At 61.2% G+C, this 22,988-nt stretch overlaps 1 protein-coding gene across 1 annotated transcript in view; it reads left to right on the top strand.

The window, feature by feature from the left end:
- LOC132808814 (upstream stimulatory factor 1-like) overlaps positions 1-22,988 on the top strand; it is a 97,185-nt gene that overhangs the window by 4,412 nt on the left and 69,785 nt on the right. The gene's annotated exons all lie outside the window — the stretch shown is intronic.

Raw genomic sequence — 22,988 nt, 5'->3', positions numbered from 1 at the left:
TCTCTCTGTGTCGCGCTCTCTCTCTGTGTCGCGCTCTCTCTCTGTGTCGCACTCTCTCTCTGTCACGCTCTCTCTCTCTGTCACGCCCTCTCTCTATCGCGCTCTCTCTCTGTGTCGCACTCTCTCTGTGTCGCGCTCTCTCTCTGTCACGCTCTCTCTGTGTCGCGCTCTCTCTGTGTCGCGCTCTCTCTCTGTGTCGCGCTCTCTCTCTGTGTCGCGCTCTCTCTCTGTCACGCTCTCTCTCTGTGTCGCACTCTCTCTCTGTCACGCTCTCTCTCTCTGTCACGCCCTCTCTCTATCGCGCTCTCTCTCTGTGTCGCACTCTCTCTCTGTCACGCTCTCTCTCTGTCACGCTCTCTCTCTGTCACGCTCTCTCTCTGTCGCGCTCTCTCTCTGTCGCGCTCTCTCTCTGTGTCGCTCTCTCTCTGTGTCGCGCTCTCTCTCTGTGTCGCGCTCTCTCTCTGTGTCGCGCTCTCTCTCTGTCACGCTCTCCCTCTCTGTCACGCTCTCTCTCTATCGCGCTCTCTCTCTGTTGCTCTCCCTCTGTCGCGCGCTCTCTCTGTCACGCTCTGTCTCTCTGTCACGGTCTCTCTCAGTAACGCACTCCCTCTGTCACACACTCTCTCTGTCACGCTCTCTCTCTCTGTCACGCTCTCTCTCTCTGTCACGCTCTCTCTCTCTGTCACACTCTCTCTCTCTGTCACGCTCGCTCTGTGTCACGCTCTCTCTCTGTCGCGCTCTCTCTGTCACGCGCTCTCTCTCTGTCGCGCTCTCTCTGTCGCTCTCTCTCTCTGTCGCGCTCTCCCTCTCTGTCACGCTCTCTCTCTGTCACGCTCTCTCTCTGTCACGCTCTCTCTCTGTTGCTCTCCCTCTGTCGCGCGCTCTCTCTGTCACGCTCTGTCTCTCTGTCACGGTCTCTCTCGGTAACGCACTCCCTCTGTCACACACTCTGTCACGCGCTGTCTCTGTCACGCTCTCTCTCTCTCTGTCACGCTCGCTCTCTCTGTCACGCTCGCTCTGTGTCATGCTCGCTCTGTGTCATGCTCGCTCTGTGTCACGCTCGCTCTGTGTCACGCTCGCTCTGTGTCACGCTCGCTCTGTGTCACGCGCTCTCTCTGTCACGCGCTCTCTCTGTCACGCGCTCTCTCTGTCACGCGCTCTCTCTGTCACGCGCTCTCTCTCTGTCACGCTCTCTCTCTGTCGCGCTCTCTCTCTGTCGCGCTCTCTCTCTGTCGCGCTCTGTCTGTCACGCTCTCTCTCTCTGTCACGCTGTCTCTCTCTGTCTCGCTGTTTCTCTGTCGCGCTCTCCCTCTGTCACGCTCTCTCCCTCTGTCGCGCTCTCCCTCTCTGTCGCGCTCTCCCTCTCTGTCGCGCTCTCCCTCTCTGTCGCGCTCTCTCTCTGTCGCGCTCTCTATCTGTCACGCTCACTCTGTCGCGCTCTCCCTCTCTGTCGCGCTCTCCCTCTCTGTCGCGCTCTCCCTCTCTGTCGCGCTCTCCCTCTCTGTCGCGCTCTCTCTCTGTCACGGTCTCTCTCGGTAACGCACTCCCTCTGTCACACACTCTCTCTGTCACGCGCTGTCTCTGTCACGCTATCTCTGTCTCTGTTACGCTCTCTCTCTCTGTTACGCTCTCTCGCTGTCGCTCTCTGTCACGCTCTCTCTCTGTCACGCTCTCTCTCTGTCGCGCTCTCTCTGTCGCTCTCTCTCTCTGTCGCTCTCTGTCACGCTCTCTCTCTGTCACGCTCTCTCTCTGTCACGCTCTCTCTCTGTCGCGCGCTCTCTCTCTGTCACGCGCTCTCTCTCTGTCACGCGCTCTCTCTCTGTCACGCGCTGTCTCTCTGTCGCGCTCTCTCTGTCGCGCTCTCTCTGTCACGCTCTCTCTGTGTCACGCTCTCTCTCTCTGTCACGCTCTCTCTCTCTGTCACGCTCTCTCTCTCTGTCACGCTCTCTCTCTCTGTCGCGCTCTCTCTCTGTCGCGCTCTCTGTGTCACGCTCCCTCTGTGTCGCGCTCTCCCTCTGTGTCGCGCTCTCCCTCTGTGTCGCGCTCTCCCTCTGTGTCGCGCTCTCCCTCTGTGTCGCGCTCTCCCTCTGTCGCGCTCTCCCTCTCTGTTGCGTGCTCTCTCTGTCACTATCTCTCTCTCTGCCACACGCTCTCTCTGCCGCGCGCTCTCTCTGTCGCGCGCTCTCTCTGTCGCGCGCTCCCTCTGTCGCGCTCTCCCTCTGTCGCGCTCTCCCTCTGTCGCGCTCTCCCTCTGTCGCGCGCTCTCTCTGTCGCGCTCTCTCTCTCTGTCACGCGCTGTCTCTCTGTCATGCTCTTTCTCTGTCACGCTCTCTCTCTCTCTGTCATGCTCTCTGTCACGCTCGCTCTCTGTCACGCTCTCTCTCTGTCACGCTCTCTCTCTGTCACGCTCTCTCTCTGTCGCGCTCTCTGTCGCTCTCTCTCTGTCGCGCTCTCTCTCTGTCGCGCTCTCTCTCTGTCGCGCTCTCTCTCTGTCGCGCTCTCTCTCTGTCGCTCTCTCTGTCACGCGCTCTCTCTCTGTCACGCGCTCTCTCTCTGTCACGCGCTCTCTCTCTGTCATGCTCTCTCTCTGTCATGCTCTCTCTCTGTCACGCTCTCTCTCTCTCTCTCTTCTCACGCTCTCTCTCTGTCACGCTCTCTCTCTCTGTCGCTCTCTGTCACGCTCTCTCTCTCTAACGCTCTCTCTCTGTCTCGCTCTCCCTCTGTCACGCTCTCTCTCTCTGTCGCGCTCTCTCTCTCTGTTGCGCTCTCTTTCTGTGTCCCCCCTCTCTTTCTGTGTCATGCTCTCTCTCTGTCGCGCGCTCTCTCTGTCGCGCGCTCTCTCTGTCACGCGCTCTCTCTGTCACGCGCTCTCTCTGTCACGCTCTCTCTGTCGCGCTCTCTCTCTCTGTCGCGCTCTTTCTCTCTGTCGCGCTCTCTCTCTGTCGCGCTCTCTCTCTGTCGCGCTCTCTCTCTGTCGCGCTCTCTCTCTGTCGCGCTCTCTCTCTGTCGCGCTCTCTCTCTGTCGCGCTCTCTCTCTGTCGCGCTCTCTCTCTGTCGCGTGCTCTCTCTGTCGCGCGCTCTCTCTGTCGCGCGCTCTCTCTGTCGCGCGCTCTCTCTGTCGCGCTCTCTCTCTGTCGCGCGCTCTCTCTCTGTCACGCGCTCTCTCTCTGTCGCACGCTCTCTCTCTGTCACACGCTCTCTCTCTGTCGCTCTCCCTCTGTCGCGCTCTCCCCCTCTGTGTCGCGCTCTCCCTCTGTGTCGCGCTCTCCCTCTGTGTCGCGCTCTCCCTCTGCGTCGCGCTCTCCCTCTGCGTCGCGCTCTCCCTCTGCGTCGCGCTCTCCCTCTGCGTCGCGCTCTCCCTCTGCGTCGCGCTCTCTCTCTGCGTCGCGCTCTCTCTCTGCGTCGCGCTCTCTCTCTCTGTCGCGCTCTCTCTCTCTGTCGCGCTCTCTCTCTCTGTCGCGCTCTCTCTCTCTGTCGCTGTCTGTCACACTCTCTCTCTGTCTTGATCTCCCTCTGTCACGCTCTCTCTTTCTGTCACGCTCTCTCTTTCTGTCACGCTCTCTCTCTCTGTCACGCTCTCTCTCTCTGTCACGCTCTCTCTCTCTCTGTCACGCGCTCTCTCTGTCACTATCTCTCCCTCTGTCGCCCTCTCCCTCTGTCGCCCTCTCCCTCTGTCGCCCTCTCCCTCTGTCGCCCTCTCCCTCTGTCGCGCTCTCACTCTGTCGCGCTCTCCCTCTGTAGCTTTCTCTGTGTCACGCTCTCTCTCTGTCGTGCTCTCGCTCTGTCACGCTCTCCCTCTGTCACGCTCTCCCTCTGTCACGCTCTCCCTCTGTCGCGTTCTCTCTCTGTCGCGTTCTCTCTCTGTCGCGCTCTCCCTCTGTCGCGCTCTCCCTCTGTCGCGCTCTCCCTCTGTCGCGCTCTCCCTCTGTCGCGCTCTCCCTCTGTCGCGCTCTCTGTCGCGCTGTCCCTCTGTCACGGTCTCTCTCTCTGTCACGGTCTCTCTCTGTCACGGTCTCTCTCTGTCACGGTCTCTCACTCTGTCACGCTCGCTCTCTGTCACGCTCGCTCTCTGTTACGCTCGCTCTCTGTCACGCTCGCTCTCTGTCACGCTCGCTCTCTGTCACGGTCTCTCTGTCACGCTCTCTCTCTGTCACGCTCTCTCTCTCTGTCACGCTCTCTCTCTGTCACGCTCTCTCTCTGTCGCTCTCTCTGTCACGCGCTCGCTCTCTGTCGCGCTCTCTCACTCTGTCACGCTCTCCCTCTGTCGCGTTCTCTCCCTCTGTGTCGCGCTCTCCCTCTGTCGCGCTCTCCCTCTGTCGCGCTCTCCCTCTGTCGCGCTCTCCCTCTGTCGCGCTCTCTGTCACGCGCTCGCTCTCTGTCGCGCTCTCTCACTCTGTCACGCTCTCTCACTCTGTCACGCGCTCTCTCTGTCACGCGCTCTCTCTGTCACGCGCTCTCTCTGTCACGCGCTCTCTCTGTCACGCGCTCTCTCTGTCACGCGCTCTCTCTGTCACGCTCGCTCTCTGTCACGCTCGCTCTCTGTCACGCTCGCTCTCTGTCACGCGCTCGCTCTCTGTCGTGCTCTCTAACTCTGTCACGCTCTCCCTCTGTGTCGCGCTCTCCCTCTGTCGCGCTCTCCCTCTGTCGCGCTCTCCCTCTGTCGCGCTCTCCCTCTGTCGCGCTCTCCCTCTGTCGCGCTCTCCCTCTGTCGCGCTCTCCCTCTGTCGCGCTCTCCCTCTGTCGCGCTGTCTGTCACGCGCTCGCTCTCTGTCGCGCTCTCTCACTCTGTCACACTCGCTCTCTGTCGCGCTCTCTCACTCTGTCGCGTTCTCTCCTTCTGTGTCGCGCTCTCCCTCTGTCGCTCTCTCTCTCTGTCGCGCTCTCCCTCTGTCGCGCTCTCCCTCTGTCGCGCTCTCCCTCTGTCGCGCTCTCCCTCTGTCGCGCTCTCCCTCTGTCGCGCTCTCTGTCACGCGCTCGCTCTCTGTCGCGCTCTCTCACTCTGTCACGGTCTCGCACTCTGTCACGCGCTCTCTCTCTGTCACGCGCTCTCTCTCTGTCACGCGCTCTCTCTGTCACGCGCTCGCTCTCTGTCGCGCTCTCTCACTCTGTCGCGCTCTCTCACTCTGTCACGCTCTCGCACTCTGTCACGCGCTCTCTCTCTGTCACGCGCTCTCTCTCTGTCACGCGCTCTCTCTGTCACGCGCTCGCTCTCTGTCGCGCTCTCTCACTCTGTCGCGTTCTCTCCCTCTGTGTCGCGTTCTCTCTCTGTCGCGCTCTCCCTCTGTCGCGTTCTCTGTCTGTCGCGCTCTCCCTCTGTCGCGCTCTCCCTCTGTCGCGCTCTCCCTCTGTCGCGTTCTCTCTCTCTGTCGCGTTCTCTCACTCTGTCGCGCTCTCTCACTCTGTCGCGCTCTCTCACTCTGTCGCGCTCTCTCACTCTGTCGCGCTCTCTCACTCTGTCGCGCTCTCTCACTCTGTCACGGTCTCTCTCTCTGTCACGGTCTCTCTCTGTCACGGTCTCTCTCTGTCACGGTCTCTCTCTGTCACGCGCTCCTCTCTGTCACGCGCTCTCTCTGTCGCACTCTCTCTCTGTCGTGCTCTCTGTCACGCGTTCCTCTCTGTCTCGCGCTCTCTCTCTGTCGCGCTTTCTCACTCTGTCACACTCGCTCTCTGTCACGCTCTCGCACTCTGTCACGGTCTCTCTCTCTGTCGCTCTCTCTGTCACGCTCTCACTCTCTGTCACGCTCTCTCTCTCTGTCACGCTCTCTCTCTGTCACGCTCTCTCTCTGTCGCTCTCTCTGTCTCGCGCTCGCTCTCTGTCGCGCTCTCTCACTCTGTCGCGCTCTCTCACTCTGTCACGCTCTCCCTCTGTCGCGTTCTCTCCCTCTGTGTCGCGTTCTCTCTCTGTCGCGCTCTCTCACTCTGTCACGCGCTCTCTCTGTCACGCGCTCTCTCTGTCGCACTCTCTCTCTGTCGTGCTCTCTGTCACGCGTTCCTCTCTGTCACGCGCTCGCTCTCTGTCGCGCTTTCTCACTCTGTCACACTCGCTCTCTGTCACGCTCTCGCACTCTGTCACGCTCTCGCACTCTGTCACGCTCTCGCACTCTGTCACGCTCTCGCACTCTGTCACGCGCTCTCTCTGTCACGCTCTCACTCTCTGTCACGCCGTCCCTCTGTCAGGCTCTCTCTCTGTCGCTTTCTCTGTCACGCGCTCGCTCTCTGTCGCGCTCTCTCACTCTGTCACGCTCTCGCACTCTGTCACGCTCTCGCACTCTGTCACGCTCTCGCACTCTGTCACGCGCTCTCTCTGTCACGCGCTCGCTCTCTGTCACGCGCTCGTTCTCTGTCGCGCTCTCTCACTCTGTCACGCTCTCCCTCTGTCGCGTTCTCTCCCTCTGTGTCGCGCTCTCCCTCTGTCGCGCCCTCCCTCTGTCGCGCTCTCCCTCTGTCGCGCTCTCCCTCTGTCGCGCTCTCCCTCTGTCGCGCTCTCCCTCTGTCGCGCTCTCCCTCTGTCGCATTCTCTCTCTGTCGCGCTCTCTCCCTGTCACGCTCTCTCACTCTGTCACGGTCTCTCTCTCTGTCACGGTCTCTCTCTCTGTCACGGTCTCTCTCTGTCACGCGCTCCTCTCTGTCACGCTCTCTCACTCTTTCACGCTCTCTCACTCTGTCGCGCTCTCTCACTCTGTCGCGCTCTCTCACTCTGTCGCGCTCTCCCTCTGTCGCGCTCTCCCTCTGTCGCGCTCTCCCTCTGTCGCGCTCTCCCTCTGTCACGCTCTCCCTCTGTCACGCTCTCTGTCACGCTGTCCCTCTGTCACGCTCTCTCACTCTGTCACGGTCTCTCTCTCTGTCACGGTCTCTCTCTGTCACGGTCTCTCTCTGTCACGCGCTCCTCTCTGTCACGCGCTCGCTCTCTGTCACGCTCTCTCACTCTGTCGCGCTCTTTCTCTGTGTCACGCTCTCTCTCTGTCACGCTCTCTCTCTGTCGCTCTCTCTGTCACGCACTCGCTCTCTGTCGCGCTCTCTCACTCTGTCACGCTCTCCCTCTGTCGCGTTCTCTCCCTCTGTGTCGCGCTCTCCCTCTGTCGCGCTCTCCCTCTGTCGCGCTCTCCCTCTGTCGCGCTCTCCCTCTGTCGCGCTCTCCCTCTGTCGCGCTCTCCCTCTGTCGCGCTCTCCCTCTGTCGCGCTCTCCCTCTCTCGCGCTCTCCCTCTGTCGCGCTCTCCCTCTGTCGCGCTCTCCCTCTGTCGCGCTCTCCCTCTGTCGCGCTCTCCCTCTGTCGCGCTCTCTGTCACGCGCTCGCTCTCTGTCGCGCTCTCTCACTCTGTCACACTCTCGCACTCTGTCACAGTCTCTCTCTCTGTCGCTCTCTCTGTCACGCTCTCACTCTCTGTCACGCCGTCCCTCTGTCAGGCTCTCTCTCTGTCGTTCTCTCTGTCACCCGCTCGCTCTCTGTCACGCTCTCTCACTCTGTCACGCTCTCTCACTCTGTCACGCTCTCTCACTCTGTCACGCTCTCTCACTCTGTCACGCTCTCTCACTCTGTCACGCGCTCTCTCTCTGTCACGCGCTCTCTCTCTGTCACGCGCTCTCTCTCTGTCACTCTCTCTGTCACGCGCTCGCTCTCTGTCGCGCTCTCTCTGTCGCGTTCTCTCCCTCTGTGTCGCGTTCTCTCCCTCTGTGTCGCGTTCTCTCTCTGTCGGGCTCTCCCTCTGTCGCGCTCTCCCTCTGTCGCGCTCTCCCTCTGTCGCGTTCTCTCTCTGTCGCGTTCTCTCTCTGTCGCGTTCTCTCTCTGTCGCGTTCTCGCTCTCTGTCGCGCTCTCTGTTGCGCTGTCCCTCTGTCACGCTCTCTCACTCTGTCACGCTCTCTCACTCTGTCACGCTCTCTCACTCTGTCACGCTCTCTCACTCTGTCACGGTCTCTCTCTCTGTCACGGTCTCTCTCTGTCACGCTCTCTCACTCTGTCGCGCTCTCTCACTCTGTCATGCTCGCTCTCTTACGCTCGCTCTCTGTCACGCTCGCTCTCTGTCACGGTCTCTCTCTCTGTCACGCTCTCTCTCTCTGTCACGCTCTCTCTCTGTCACGCTCTCTCTCTGTCGCTCTCTCTGTCACGCGCTCGCTCTCTGTCGCGCTCTCCCTCTGTCGCGCTCTCCCTCTGTCGCGCTCTCCCTCTGTCGCGCTCTCTGTCGCGCGCTCGCTCTCTGTCGCGCTCTCTCACTCTGTCACACTCTCGCACTCTGTCACGGTCTCTCTCTCTGTCGCTCTCTCTGTCACGCTCTCACTCTGTCGCGCTCTCTGTCGCGCTCTCTCTCTGTCGCGCTCTCTCTCTGTCGCGCTCTCTGTCACGCTCTCTCTGTCACACTCTCTCTGTCACGCGCTCTCTCTCTGTCACGCGCTCTCTCTCTGTCACGCGCTCTCTCTCTGTCATGCTCTCTCTCTGTCATGCTCTCTCTCTCTCTCTCTTCTCACGCTCTCTCTCTGTCACGCTCTCTCTCTCTGTCGCTCTCTGTCACGCTCTCTCTCTCTAACGCTCTCTCTCTGTCTCGCTCTCCCTCTGTCACGCTCTCTCTCTGTCGCGCTCTCTCTCTCTGTCGCGCTCTCTTTCTGTGTCCCCCCTCTCTTTCTGTGTCATGCTCTCTCTCTGTCGCGCGCTCTCTCTGTCGCGCGCTCTCTCTGTCACGCTCTCTCTCTGTCACGCTCTCTCTGTCGCGCTCTCTCTCTCTGTCGCGCTCTCTCTCTCTGTCGCGCTCTCTCTCTCTGTCGCGCTCTTTCTCTGTCGCGCTCTCTCTCTGTCGCGCTCTCTCTCTGTCGCGCTCTCTCTCTGTCGCGCGCTCTCTCTCTGTCGCGCGCTCTCTCTCTGTCGCGCGCTCTCTCTCTGTCGCGCGCTCTCTCTCTGTCGCGCGCTCTCTCTCTGTCGCACGCTCTCTCTCTGTCACACGCTCTCTCTCTGTCGCTCTCCCTCTGTCGCGCGCTCTCTCTGTCACGCTCTGTCTCTCTGTCACGGTCTCTCTCGGTAACGCACTCCCTCTGTCACACACTCTGTCACGCGCTGTCTCTGTCACGCTCTCTCTCTCTCTGTCACGCTCTCTCTCTCTCTGTCACGCTCTCTCTCTCTCTGTCACGCTCGCTCTCTCTGTCACGCTCGCTCTGTGTCATGCTCGCTCTGTGTCACGCTCGCTCTGTGTCACGCTCGCTCTGTGTCACGCTCGCTCTGTGTCATGCTCGCTCTGTGTCACGCGCTCTCTCTGTCACGCGCTCTCTCTGTCACGCGCTCTCTCTGTCACGCGCTCTCTCTGTCACGCGCTCTCTCTCTGTCGCGCTCTCTCTCTGTCGCGCTCTCTCTCTGTCGCGCTCTCTCTCTGTCGCGCTCTCTCTGTCACGCTCTCTCTCTCTGTCACGCTGTCTCTCTCTGTCACGCTGTTTCTCTGTCGCGCTCTCCCTCTGTCACGCTCTCTCCCTCTGTCGCGCTCTCCCTCTCTGTCGCGCTCTCCCTCTCTGTCGCGCTCTCCCTCTCTGTCGCGCTCTCTCTCTGTCACGGTCTCTCTCGGTAACGCACTCCCTCTGTCACACACTCTCTCTGTCACGCGCTGTCTCTGTCACGCTATCTCTGTCTCTGTTACGCTCTCTCTCTCTGTTACGCTCTCTCTCTCTGTTACGCTCTCTCGCTGTCGCTCTCTGTCACGCTCTCTCTCTGTCACGCTCTCTCTGTCGCGCGCTCTCTCTCTGTCACGCGCTCTCTCTCTGTCACGCGCTCTCTCTCTGTCACGCGCTGTCTCTCTGTCGCGCTCTCTCTGTCACGCTCTCTCTGTGTCACGCTCTCTCTCTCTGTCACGCTCTCTCTCTCTGTCACGCTCTCTCTCTCTGTCACGCTCTCTCTCTCTGTCGCGCTCTCTCTCTGTCGCGCTCTCTCTCTGTCGCGCTCTCTGTGTCACGCTCCCTCTGTGTCGCGCTCTCCCTCTGTGTCGCGCTCTCCCTCTGTGTCGCGCTCTCCCTCTGTGTCGCGCTCTCCCTCTGTGTCGCGCTCTCCCTCTCTGTTGCGTGCTCTCTCTGTCACTATCTCTCTCTCTGCCACACGCTCTCTCTGCCGCGCGCTCTCTCTGTCGCGCGCTCTCTCTGTCGCGCGCTCCCTCTGTCGCGCTCTCCCTCTGTCGCGCTCTCCCTCTGTCGCGCTCTCCCTCTGTCGCGCGCTCTCTCTGTCGCGCTCTCTCTCTCTGTCACGCGCTGTCTCTCTGTCATGCTCTTTCTCTGTCACGCTCTCTCTCTCTCTGTCATGCTCTCTCTCTGTCACGCTCTCTCTCTCTGTCGCTCTCTGTCACGCTCGCTCTCTGTCACGCTCTCTCTCTGTCACGCTCTCTCTCTGTCACGCTCTCTCTCTGTCGCTCTCTCTGTCGCGCTCTCTCTCTGTCGCGCTCTCTCTCTGTCGCGCTCTCTCTCTGTCGCGCTCTCTCTCTGTCGCGCTCTCTCTCTGTCGCGCTCTCTCTCTGTCGCGCTCTCTCTCTGTCGCGCTCTCTCTCTGTCGCTCTCTGTCACGCTCTCTCTATGTCACGCTCTCTCTCTGTCGCTCTCTCTGTCACGCGCTCTCTCTCTGTCACGCGCTCTCTCTCTGTCATGCTCTCTCTCTGTCATGCTCTCTCTCTGTCATGCTCTCTCTCTGTCACGCTCTCTCTCTCTCTCTCTTCTCACGCTCTCTCTCTGTCACGCTCTCTCTCTCTGTCGCTCTCTGTCACGCTCTCTCTCTCTAACGCTCTCTCTCTGTCTCGCTCTCCCTCTGTCACGCTCTCTCTCTCTGTCGCGCTCTCTCTCTCTGTTGCGCTCTATTTCTGTGTCCCCCCTCTCTTTCTGTGTGATGCTCTCTCTCTGTCGCGCGCTCTCTCTGTCACGCTCTCTCTCTGTCACGCTCTCTCTGTCGCGCTCTCTCTCTCTGTCGCGCTCTTTCTCTCTGTCGCGCTCTCTCTCTGTCGCGCTCTCTCTCTGTCGCGCTCTCTCTCTGTCGCGCTCTCTCTCTGTCGCGTGCTCTCTCTGTCGCGCGCTCTCTCTGTCGCGCGCTCTCTCTGTCGCGCGCTCTCTCTGTCGCGCTCTCTCTCTGTCGCGCTCTCTCTCTGTCGCGCGCTCTCTCTCTGTCACGCGCTCTCTCTCTGTCGCACGCTCTCTCTCTGTCACGCGCTGTCTCTCTGTCGCGCTCTCTCTGTCACGCTCTCTCTGTCTCACGCTCTCTCTCTCTGTCACTCTCTCTCTCTCTGTCACACTCTCTCTCTCTGTCACGCTCTCTCTCTCTGTCGCGCTCTCTCTCTGTCGCGCTCTCTCTCTGTCGCGCTCTCTGTCTCTCTCTCCCTCTGTGTCGCGCTCTCCCTCTGTGTCGCGCTCTCCCTCTGTGTCGCGCTCTCCCTCTGTGTCGCGCTCTCCCTCTGTGTCGCGCTCTCCCTCTCTGTTGCGTGCTCTCTCTGTCACTATCTCTCTCTCTGCCACACGCTCTCTCTGCCGCGCGCTCTCTCTGTCGCGCGCTCTCTCTGTCGCGCGCTCCCTCTGTCGCGCTCTCCCTCTGTCGCGCTCTCCCTCTGTCGCGCTCTCCCTCTGTCGCGCGCTCTCTCTGTCGCGCTCTCTCTCTCTGTCACGCGCTGTCTCTCTGTCATGCTCTTTCTCTGTCACGCTCTCTCTCTCTCTGTCATGCTCTCTCTCTGTCACGCTCTCTCTCTCTGTCGCTCTCTGTCACGCTCGCTCTCTGTCACGCTCTCTCTCTGTCACGCTCTCTCTCTGTCACGCTCTCTCTCTGTCGCGCTCTCTGTCGCTCTCTCTCTGTCGCGCTCTCTCTCTGTCGCGCTCTCTCTCTGTCGCGCTCTCTCTCTGTCGCGCTCTCTCTCTGTCGCGCTCTCTCTCTGTCGCGCTCTCTCTCTGTCGCGCTCTCTCTCTGTCGCGCTCTCTCTCTGTTGCTCTCTGTCACGCTCTCTCTATGTCTCGCTCTCTCTCTGTCGCTCTCTCTGTCACGCGCTCTCTCTCTGTCACGCGCTCTCTCTCTGTCATGCTCTCTCTCTGTCATGCTCTCTCTCTGTCATGCTCTCTCTCTGTCACGCTCTCTCTCTCTCTCTCTTCTCACGCTCTCTCTCTGTCACGCTCTCTCTCTCTGTCGCTCTCTGTCACGCTCTCTCTCTCTCACGCTCTCTCTCTGTCTCGCTCTCCCTCTGTCACGCTCTCTCTCTCTGTCGCGCTCTCTCTCTCTGTTGCGCTCTATTTCTGTGTCCCCCCTCTCTTTCTGTGTGATGCTCTCTCTCTGTCGCGCGCTCTCTCTGTCACGCTCTCTCTCTGTCACGCTCTCTCTGTCGCGCTCTCTCTCTCTGTCGCGCTCTTTCTCTCTGTCGCGCTCTCTCTCTGTCGCGCTCTCTCTCTGTCGCGCTCTCTCTCTGTCGCGTGCTCTCTCTGTCGCGCGCTCTCTCTGTCGCGCGCTCTCTCTGTCGCGCGCTCTCTCTGTCGCGCTCTCTCTCTGTCGCGCTCTCTCTCTGTCGCGCGCTCTCTCTCTGTCACGCGCTCTCTCTCTGTCGCACGCTCTCTCTCTGTCACGCGCTGTCTCTCTGTCGCGCTCTCTCTGTCACGCTCTCTCTGTGTCACGCGCTCTCTCTCTGTCACGCTCTCTCTCTCTGTCACGCTCTCTCTCTCTGTCACGCTCTCTCTCTCTGTCGCTCTCTCTCTCTGTCGCGCTCTCTCTCTGTCGCGCTCTCTGTGTCACGCTCCCTCTGTGTCGCGCTCTCCCTCTGTGTCGCGCTCTCCCTCTGTGTCGCGCTCTCCCTCTGTGTCGCGCTCTCCCTCTGTGTCGCGCTCTCCCTCTCTGTTGCGTGCTCTCTCTGTCACTATCTCTCTCTCTGCCACACGCTCTCTCTGCCGCGCGCTCTCTCTGTCGCGCGCTCTCTCTGTCGCGCTCTCTCTCTGTCGCGCTCTCTCTCTGTCGCGCGCTCTCTCTCTGTCACGCGCTCTCTCTCTGTCGCACGCTCTCTCTCTGTCACACGCTCTCTCTCTGTCGCTCTCCCTCTGTCGCGCTCTCCCCCTCTGTGTCGCGCTCTCCCTCTGTGTCGCGCTCTCCCTCTGTGTCGCGCTCTCCCTCTGCGTCGCGCTCTCCCTCTGCGTCGCGCTCTCCCTCTGCGTCGCGCTCTCCCTCTGCGTCGCGCTCTCCCTCTGCGTCGCGCTCTCCCTCTGCGTCGCGCTCTCCCTCTGCGTCGCGCTCTCTCTCTGCGTCGCGCTCTCTCTCTGCGTCGCGCTCTCTCTCTGTGTCGCGCTCTCTCTCTGTGTCGCGCTCTCTCTCTCTCTCTGTGTCTCGCTCTCTCTCTCTGTCGCTCGCTCTCTCTCTCTGTCGCTGTCTGTCACACTCTCTCTCTGTCTTGATCTCCCTCTGTCACGCTCTCTCTTTCTGTCACGCTCTCTCTTTCTGTCACGCTCTCTCTTTCTGTCACGCTCTCTCTCTCTGTCACGCTCTCTCTCTCTGTCACGCTCTCTCTCTCTCTGTCACGCGCTCTCTCTGTCACTATCTCTCCCTCTGTCGCCCTCTCCCTCTGTCGCCCTCTCCCTCTGTCGCGCTCTCCCTCTGTCGCCCTCTCCCTCTGTCGCGCTCTCACTCTGTCGCGCTCTCCCTCTGTAGCTTTCTCTGTGTCACGCTCTCTCTCTGTCGTGCTCTCGCTCTGTCACGCTCTCCCTCTGTCACGCTCTCCCTCTGTCACGCTCTCCCTCTGTCGCGTTCTCTCTCTGTCGCGCTCTCCCTCTGTCGCGCTCTCCCTCTCTCGCGCTCTCCCTCTGTCGCGCTCTCCCTCTGTCGCGCTCTCTGTCGCGCTGTCCCTCTGTCACGGTCTCTCTCTCTGTCACGGTCTCTCTCTGTCACGGTTTCTCACTCTCTCACGCTCGCTCTCTGTCACGCTCGCTCTCTGTTACGCTCGCTCTCTGTCACGCTCGCTCTCTGTCACGCTCGCTCTCTGTCACGCTCGCTCTCTGTCACGCTCGCTCTCTGTCACGGTCTCTCTGTCACGCTCTCTCTCTGTCACGCTCTCTCTCTCTGTCACGCTCTCTCTCTCTGTCACGCTCTCTCTCTGTCACGCTCTCTCTCTGTCACGCGCTCGCTCTCTGTCGCGCTCTCTCACTCTGTCACGCTCTCCCTCTGTCGCGTTCTCTCCCTCTGTGTCGCGCTCTCCCTCTGTCGCGCTCTCCCTCTGTCGCGCTCTCCCTCTGTCGCGCTCTCCCTCTGTCGCGCTCTCTGTCACGCGCTCGCTCTCTGTCGCGCTCTCTCACTCTGTCACGCTCTCTCACTCTGTCACGCGCTCTCTCTGTCACGCGCTCTCTCTGTCACGCGCTCTCTCTGTCACGCGCTCTCTCTGTCACGCGCTCTCTCTGTCACGCGCTCTCTCTGTCACGCTCGCTCTCTGTCACGCTCGCTCTCTGTCACGCTCGCTCTCTGTCACGCTCGCTCTCTGTCACGCGCTCGCTCTCTGTCGTGCTCTCTAACTCTGTCACGCTCTCCCTCTGTGTCGCGCTCTCCCTCTGTCGCGCTCTCCCTCTGTCGCGCTCTCCCTCTGTCGCGCTCTCCCTCTGTCGCGCTCTCCCTCTGTCGCGCTCTCCCTCTGTCGCGCTCTCCCTCTGTCGCGCTCTCCCTCTGTCGCGCTGTCTGTCACGCGCTCGCTCTCTGTCGCGCTCTCTCACTCTGTCACACTCGCTCTCTGTCGCGCTCTCTCACTCTGTCGCGTTCTCTCCTTCTGTGTCGCGCTCTCCCTCTGTCGCGCTCTCCCTCTGTCGCGCTCTCCCTCTGTCGCGCTCTCCCTCTGTCGCGCTCTCCCTCTGTCGCGCTCTCCCTCTGTCGCGCTCTCGCTCTGTCGCGCTCTCCCTCTGTCGCGCTCTCCCTCTGTCGCGCTCTCCCTCTGTCGCGCTCTCTGTCACGCGCTCGCTCTCTGTCGCGCTCTCTCACTCTGTCACGGTCTCGCACTCTGTCACGCGCTCTCTCTCTGTCACGCGCTCTCTCTCTGTCACGCGCTCTCTCTGTCACGCGCTCGCTCTCTGTCGCGCTCTCTCACTCTGTCGCGCTCTCTCACTCTGTCACGCTCTCGCACTCTGTCACGCGCTCTCTCTCTGTCACGCGCTCTCTCTCTGTCACGCGCTCTCTCTCTGTCACGCGCTCTCTCTGTCACGCGCTCGCTCTCTGTCGCGCTCTCTCACTCTGTCGCGTTCTCTCCCTCTGTGTCGCGTTCTCTCTCTGTCGCGCTCTCCCTCTGTCGCGTTCTCCCTCTGTCGCGTTCTCCCTCTGTCGCGTTCTCTCTCTCTGTCGCGTTCACTCACTCTGTCGCGCTCTCTCACTCTGTCGCGCTCTCTCACTCTGTCGCGCTCTCTCACTCTGTCGCGCTCTCTCACTCTGTCGCGCTCTCTCACTCTGTCACGGTCTCTCTCTCTGTCACGGTCTCTCTCTGTCACGGTCTCTCTCTGTCACGGTCTCTCTCTGTCACGCGCTCCTCTCTGTCACGCGCTCTCTCTGTCGCACTCTCTCTCTGTCGTGCTCTCTGTCACGCGTTCCTCTCTGTCACGCGCTCGCTCTCTGTCGCGCTTTCTCACTCTGTCACACTCGCTCTCTGTCACGCTCTCGCACTCTGTCACGGTCTCTCTCTCTGTCGCTCTCTCTGTCACGCTCTCACTCTCTGTCACGCTCTCTCTCTCTGTCACGCTCTCTCTCTGTCACGCTCTCTCTCTGTCGCTCTCTCTGTCACGCGCTCGCTCTCTGTCGCGCTCTCTCACTCTGTCGCGCTCTCTCACTCTGTCACGCTCTCCCTCTGTCGCGTTCTCTCCCTCTGTGTCGCGTTCTCTCTCTGTCGCGCTCTCTCACTCTGTCACGCGCTCTCTCTGTCACGCGCTCTCTCTGTCGCACTCTCTCTCTGTCGTGCTCTCTGTCACGCGCTCCTCTCTGTCACGCGCTCGCTCTCTGTCGCGCTTTCTCACTCTGTCACACTCGCTCTCTGTCACGCTCTCGCACTCTGTCACGGTCTCTCTCTCTGTCGCTCTCTCTGTCACGCTCTCACTCTCTGTCACGCCGTCCCTCTGTCAGGCTCTCTCTCTGTCGCTTTCTCTGTCACGCGCTCGCTCTCTGTCGCGCTCTCTCACTCTGTCACGCTCTCGCACTCTGTCACGCTCTCGCACTCTGTCACGCTCTCGCACTCTGTCACGCGCTCTCTCTGTCACGCGCTCGCTCTCTGTCACGCGCTCGTTCTCTGTCGCGCTCTCTCACTCTGTCACGCTCTCCCTCTGTCGCGTTCTCTCCCTCTGTGTCGCGCTCTCCCTCTGTCGCGCTCTCCCTCTGTCGCGCTCTCCCTCTGTCGCGCTCTCCCTCTGTCGCGCTCTCCCTCTGTCGCGCTCTCCCTCTGTCGCATTCTCTCTCTGTCGCGCTCTCTCTCTGTCACGCTCTCTCACTCTGTCACGGTCTCTCTCTCTGTCACGGTCTCTCTCTCTGTCACGGTCTCTCTCTGTCACGCTCTCTCACTCTTTCACGCTCTCTCACTCTGTCGCGCTCTCTCACTCTGTCGCGCTCTCTCACTCTGTCGCGCTCTCTCACTCTGTCGCGCTCTCTCACTCTGTCGCGCTCGCTCTCTGTCACGCTCGCTCTCTGTCACGCTCTCCCTCTGTCGCGTTCTCTCCCTCTGTGTCGCGTTCTCCCTCTGTGTCGCGTTCTCCCTCTGTGTCGCGCTCTCCCTCTGTCGCGCTCTCCCTCTGTCGCGCTCTCCCTCTGTCGCGCTCTCCCTCTGTCGCGCTCTCCCTCTGTCGCGCTCTCCCTCTGTCGCGCTCTCCCTCTGTCGCGCTCTCCCTCTGTCGCGCTCTCCCTCTGTCGCGCTCTCTGTCACGCTGTCCCTCTGTCACGCTCTCTCACTCTGTCACGGTCTCTCTCTCTGTCACGGTCTCTCTCTGTCACGGTCTCTCTCTGTCACGGTCTCTCTCTGTCACGGTCTCTCTCTGTCACGCGCTCCTCTCTGTCACGCGCTCGCTCTCTGTCACGCTCTCTCACTCTGTCGCGCTCTTTCTCTGTGTCACGCTCTCTCTGTGTCATGCTCTCTCTCTGTCGCTCTCTCTGTCACGCACTCGCTCTCTGTCGCGCTCTCTCACTCTGTCACGCTCTCCCTCTGTCGCGTTCTCTCCCTCTGTGTCGCGCTCTCCCTCTGTCGCGCTCTCCCTCTGTCGCGCTCTCCCTCTGTCGCGCTCTCCCTCTGTCGCGCTCTCCCTCTGTCGCGCTCTCCCTCTGTCGCGCTCTCCCTCTGTCGCGCTCTCCCTCTGTCGCGCTCTCCCTCTGTCGCGCTCTCCCTCTGTCGCGCTCTCCCTCTGTCGCGCTCTCCCTCTGTCGCGCTCTCCCTCTGTCGCGCTCTCCCTCTGTCGCGCTCTCCCTCTGTCGCGCTCTCCCTCTGTCGCGCTCGCTCTCTGTCGCGCTCTCTCACTCTGTCACACTCTCGCACTCTGTCACGGTCTCTCTCTCTGTCGCTCTCTGTCACGCTCTCACTCTCTGTCACGCCGTCCCTCTGTCAGGCTCTCTCTCTGTCGTTCTCTCTGTCACCCGCTCGCTCTCTGTCACGCTCTCTCACTCTGTCACGCTCTCTCACTCTGTCACGCTCTCTCACTCTGTCACGCTCTCGCACTCTGTCACGCGCTCTCTCTCTGTCACGCGCTCTCTCTCTGTCACGCGCTCTCTCTCTGTCACTCTCTCTGTCACGCGCTCGCTCTCTGTCGCGCTCTCTCTGTCGCGTTCTCTCCCTCTGTGTCGCGTTCTCTCCCTCTGTGTCGCGTTCTCTCTCTGTCGCGCTCTCCCTCTGTCGCGTTCTCTCTCTGTCGCGTTCTCTCTCTCTGTCGCGCTCTCTGTCGCGCTGTCCCTCTGTCACGCTCTCTCACTCTGTCACGCTCTCTCACTCTGTCACGCTCTCTCACTCTGTCACGCTCTCTCACTCTGTCACGGTCTCTCTCTCTGTCACGGTCTCTCTCTGTCACGCTCTCTCACTCTGTCGCGCTCTCTCACTCTGTCATGCTCGCTCTCTTACGCTCGCTCTCTGTCACGCTCGCTCTCTGTCACGGTCTCTCTCTCTGTCACGCTCTCTCTCTCTGTCACGCTCTCTCTCTGTCACGCTCTCTCTCTGTCGCTCTCTCTGTCACGCGCTCGCGCTCTGTCGCGCTCTCCCTCTGTCGCGCTCTCCCTCTGTCGCGCTCTCCCTCTGTCGCGCTCTCTGTCGCGCGCTCGCTCTCTGTCGCGCTCTCTCACTCTGTCACACTCTCGCACTCTGTCACGGTCTCTCTCTCTGTCGCTCTCTCTGTCACGCTCTCACTCTGTCGCGCTCTCTGTCGCGCTCTCTCTCTCTCGCGCTCTCTCTCTGTCGCGCTCTCTGTCACGCTCTCTCTATGTCACACTCTCTCTGTCACGCGCTCTCTCTCTGTCACGCGCTCTCTCTCTGTCACGCGCTCTCTCTCTGTCATGCTCTCTCTCTGTCATGCTCTCTCTCTCTCTCTCTTCTCACGCTCTCTCTCTGTCACGCTCTCTCTCTCTGTCGCTCTCTGTCACGCTCTCTCTCTCTAACGCTCTCTCTCTGTCTCGCTCTCCCTCTGTCACGCTCTCTCTCTGTCGCGCTCTCTCTCTCTGTCGCGCTCTCTTTCTGTGTCCCCCCTCTCTTTCTGTGTCATGCTCTCTCTCTGTCGCGCGCTCTCTCTGTCACGCTCTCTCTCTGTCACGCTCTCTCTGTCGCGCTCTCTCTCTCTGTCGCGCTCTCTCTCTCTGTCGCGCTCTTTCTCTCTGTCGCGCTCTCTCTCTGTCGCGCTCTCTCTCTGTCGCGCTCTCTCTCTGTCGCGCTCTCTCTCTGTCGCGCTCTCTCTCTGTCGCGCGCTCTCTCTCTGTCGCGCGCTCTCTCTCTGTCGCACGCTCTCTCTCTGTCACACGCTCTCTCTCTGTCGCTCTCCCTCTGTCGCGCTCTCCCCCTCTGTGTCGCGCTCTCCCTCTGCGTCGCGCTCTCCCTCTGTGTCGCGCTCTCCCTCTGTGTCGCGCTCTCCCTCTGCGTCGCGCTCTCCCTCTGCGTCGCGCTCTCCCACTGCGTCGCGCTCTCCCTCTGCGTCGCGCTCTCCCTCTGCGTCGCGCTCTCCCTCTGCGTCGCGCTCTCTCTCTGCGTCGCGCTCTCTCTCTGCGTCGCGCTCTCTCTCTGCGTCGCGCTCTCTCTCTGCGTCGCGCTCTCTCTCTGCGTCGCGCTCTCTCTCTGCGTCGCGCTCTCTCTCTGCGTCGCGCTCTCTCTCTGCGTCGCGCTCTCTCTCTGCGTCGCGCTCTCTCTCTGTGTCGCGCTCTCTCTCTGTCTTGATCTCCCTCTGTCACGCTCTCTCTTTCTGTCACGCTCTCTCTTTCTGTCACGCTCTCTCTTTCTGTCACGCTCTCTCTTTCTGTCACGCTCTCTCTCTCTGTCACGCTCTCTCTCTCTGTCACGCTCTCTCTCTCTCTGTCACGCGCTCTCTCTGTCACTATCTCTCCCTCTGTCGCCCTCTCCCTCTGTCGCCCTCTCCCTCTGTCGCCCTCTCCCTCTGTCGCCCTCTCCCTCTGTCGCCCTCTCCCTCTGTCGCCCTCTCCCTCTGTCGCCCTCTCCCTCTGTCGCCCTCTCACTCTGTCGCGCTCTCCCTCTGTAGCTTTCTCTGTGTCACGCTCTCTCTCTGTCGTGCTCTCGCTCTGTCACGCTCTCCCTCTGTCACGCTCTCCCTCTGTCACGCTCTCCCTCTGTCGCGTTCTCCCTCTGTCGCGTTCTCCCTCTGTCGCGTTCTCCCTCTGTCGCGCTCTCCCTCTGTCGCGCTCTCCCTCTGTCGCGCTCTCCCTCTGTCGCGCTCTCCCTCTGTCGCGCTCTCCCTCTGTCGCGCTCTCCCTCTGTCGCGCTCTCCCTCTGTCGCGCTCTCCCTCTGTCGCGCTCTCCCTCTGTCGCGCTCTCCCTCTGTCGCGCTCTCCCTCTGTCGCGCTCTCTGTCGCGCTGTCCCTCTTTCTGTCACGCTCTCTCTTTCTGTCACGCTCTCTCTCTCTGTCACGCTCTCTCTCTCTGTCACGCTCTCTCTCTCTGTCACGCTCTCTCTCTCTCTGTCACGCGCTCTCTCTGTCACTATCTCTCCCTCTGTCGCCCTCTCCCTCTGTCGCCCTCTCCCTCTGTCGCCCTCTCCCTCTGTCGCCCTCTCCCTCTGTCGCCCTCTCCCTCTGTCGCCCTCTCACTCTGTCGCGCTCTCCCTCTGTAGCTTTCTCTGTGTCACGCTCTCTCTCTGTCGTGCTCTCGCTCTGTCACGCTCTCCCTCTGTCACGCTCTCCCTCTGTCACGCTCTCCCTCTGTCGCGTTCTCCCTCTGTCGCGCTCTCCCTCTGTCGCGCTCTCCCTCTGTCGCGCTCTCCCTCTGTCGCGCTCTCCCTCTGTCGCGCTCTCCCTCTGTCGCGCTCTCCCTCTGTCGCGCTCTCCCTCTGTCGCGCTCTCTGTCGCGCTGTCCCTCTGTCACGGTCTCTCTCTCTGTCACGGTCTCTCTCTGTCACGGTCTCTCTCTGTCACGGTCTCTCTCTGTCACGCGCTCCTCTCTGTCACGCGCTCGCTCTCTGTCACGCTCTCTCACTCTGTCGCGCTCTCTCACTCTGTCACGCTCGCTCTCTGTCACGCTCGCTCTCTGTCACGCTCGCTCTCTGTCACGCTCGCTCTCTGTCACGGTCTCTCTGTCACGCTCTCTCTCTGTCGCGCTCTCTCTCTCTGTCACGCTCTCTCTCTGTCACGCTCTCTCTCTGTCGCTCTCTCTGTCACGCGCTCGCTCTCTGTCGCGCTCTCTCACTCTGTCACGCTCTCCCTCTGTCGCGTTCTCTCCCTCTGTCGCGTTCTCTCCCTCTGTGTCGCGCTCTCCCTCTGTCGCGCTCTCCCTCTGTCGCGCTCTCCCTCTGTCGCGCTCTCCCTCTGTCGCGCTCTCCCTCTGTCGCGCTCTCTGTCACGCGCTCGCTCTCTGTCGCGCTCTCTCACTCTGTCACGCTCTCTCACTCTGTCACGCGCTCTCTCTGTCACGCGCTCTCTCTGTCACGCGCTCTCTCTCTCACGCGCTCTCTCTGTCACGCGCTCTCTCTGTCACGCGCTCTCTCTGTCACGCGCTCTCTCTGTCACGCGCTCTCTCTGTCACGCTCGCTCTCTGTCACGCTCGCTCTCTGTCACGCTCGCTCTCTGTCACGCTCGCTCTCTGTCACGCGCTCGCTCTCTGTCGTGCTCTCTAACTCTGTCACGCTCTCCCTCTGTGTCGCGTTCTCCCTCTGTCGCGCTCTCCCTCTGTCGCGCTCTCCCTCTGTCGCGCTCTCCCTCTGTCGCGCTCTCCCTCTGTCGCGCTCTCCCTCTGTCACTCTCACCCTCTGTCGCGCTCACCCTCTGTCGCGCTCACCCTCTGCCGCGCTCTCCCTCTGTCGCGGTCTCCCTCTGTCGCGGTCTCCCTCTGTCGCGGTCTCCCTCTGTCGCGGTCTCCCTCTGTCGCGGTCTCCCTCTGTCGCGGTCTCCCTCTGTCGCGGTCTCTCTCTGTCGCGGTCTCTCTCTGTCGCGGTCTCTCTCTGTCGCGTGCTCACTCTGTCGCGCGCTCACTCTGTCGCGCGCTCACTCTGTCGCGCGCTCTCTGTCACTCTTTCTCTGTCGCGCTCTCTCTCTGTCACGCTCTCTCTGTCACGCTCTCTCTGTCACTCTTTCTCTGTCGCGTGCTCTCTCTGTCAGGCTCTCTGTCTGTCGCGCTCTCTCTCTGTCGCGCTCTCTCTCTGTCGCGCTCTCCCTCTGTCGCGCTCTCCCTCTGTCGCGCTCTCCCTCTGTCGCGCTCTCCCTCTGTCGCGCTCTCCCTCTGTCGCGCTCACGCTCTGACGCGCTCTCCCTCTGTCGCGCTCTCCCTCTGTCGCGCTCTCCCTCTGTCGCGCTCTCCCTCTGTCGCGCTCTCCCTCTGTCACGCTCTCCCTCTGTCGCGCTCTCTCTCTGTCGCTCTTTCTCTGTCGCGCTCTCTCTCTGTCGCGCTCTCTCTGTCACTCTTTCTCTGTCGTGTTCTCTCTCTGTCACGCTGTCTCTCTCTGTCACACGCTCTCTCTGTCACGCACATTTTCTCTGTCGCGCTCTCTCTGTCGGGCTCTCTCTCTCTGTCACGGTCACGCTCTCTCTCTGTCACGCGCTCTCTCTCTGTCGCGCTCTCTCTCTGTCGCGCTCTCTCTCTGTCGCGCTCTCTCTCTGTCGCGCTCTCTCTCTGTCGCGGTCTCCCTCTGTCGCGGTCTCCCTCTGTCGCGGTCTCCCTCTGTCACTCTTTCTCTGTCGCCCTATCTCTCTGTCGCCCTATCTCTCTGTCGCGCTCTCTCTCTGTCGCGCTCTCTCTCTGTCGCGCTCTCTCTCTGTCGCGCTCTCCCTCTGTCGCGCTCTCTTTCTGTCACGCACTCTCTCTGTCACGCTCTCCCTCTGTCGCCCTCTCTCTCTGTCACTCTGTCTCTCTGTCGCGCGCTCTCTCTCTGTCGCGCTCTCTCTGTCGCGCGCTCTCTCTGTCACGCTCTCCCTCTGTCGCGCTCTCCCTCTGTCGCGCTCTCCTTCTGTCACGCTCACGTTCTGTCGCACTCACGCTCTGTCGCGCTCTCCCTCTGTCACGCTCTCTCTCTGTTGCGCGCTCTCTCTGTCACTCTCACCCTCTGTCGCGCTCTCTCTCTTTCGCGCTCTCTCTCTGTCGCGCTCTCTCTCTGTCGCGCTCTCTCTCTGTCGCGCTCTGTCTGTCACGCTCTCTCTCTCTGTCACGCTGTCTCTCTCTGTCACGCTGTTTCTCTGTCGCGCTCTCCCTCTGTCACGCTCTCTCCCTCTGTCGCGCTCTCCCTCTCTGTCGCGCTCTCCCTCTCTGTCGCGCTCTCCCTCTCTGTCGCGCTCTCTCTCTGTCACGGTCTCTCTCGGTAACGCACTCCCTCTGTCACACACTCTCTCTGTCACGCGCTGTCTCTGTCACGCTATCTCTGTCTCTGTTACGCTCTCTCTCTCTGTTACGC

The sequence above is a fragment of the Hemiscyllium ocellatum genome, assembly GCF_020745735.1.
Source record: "Hemiscyllium ocellatum isolate sHemOce1 chromosome 40 unlocalized genomic scaffold, sHemOce1.pat.X.cur. SUPER_40_unloc_10, whole genome shotgun sequence".
NCBI classification, from domain to species: domain Eukaryota; kingdom Metazoa; phylum Chordata; class Chondrichthyes; order Orectolobiformes; family Hemiscylliidae; genus Hemiscyllium; species Hemiscyllium ocellatum.
Note: the sequence above shows the minus strand (reverse complement) of the source record. Positions and strands in the feature narration are given on the sequence as shown.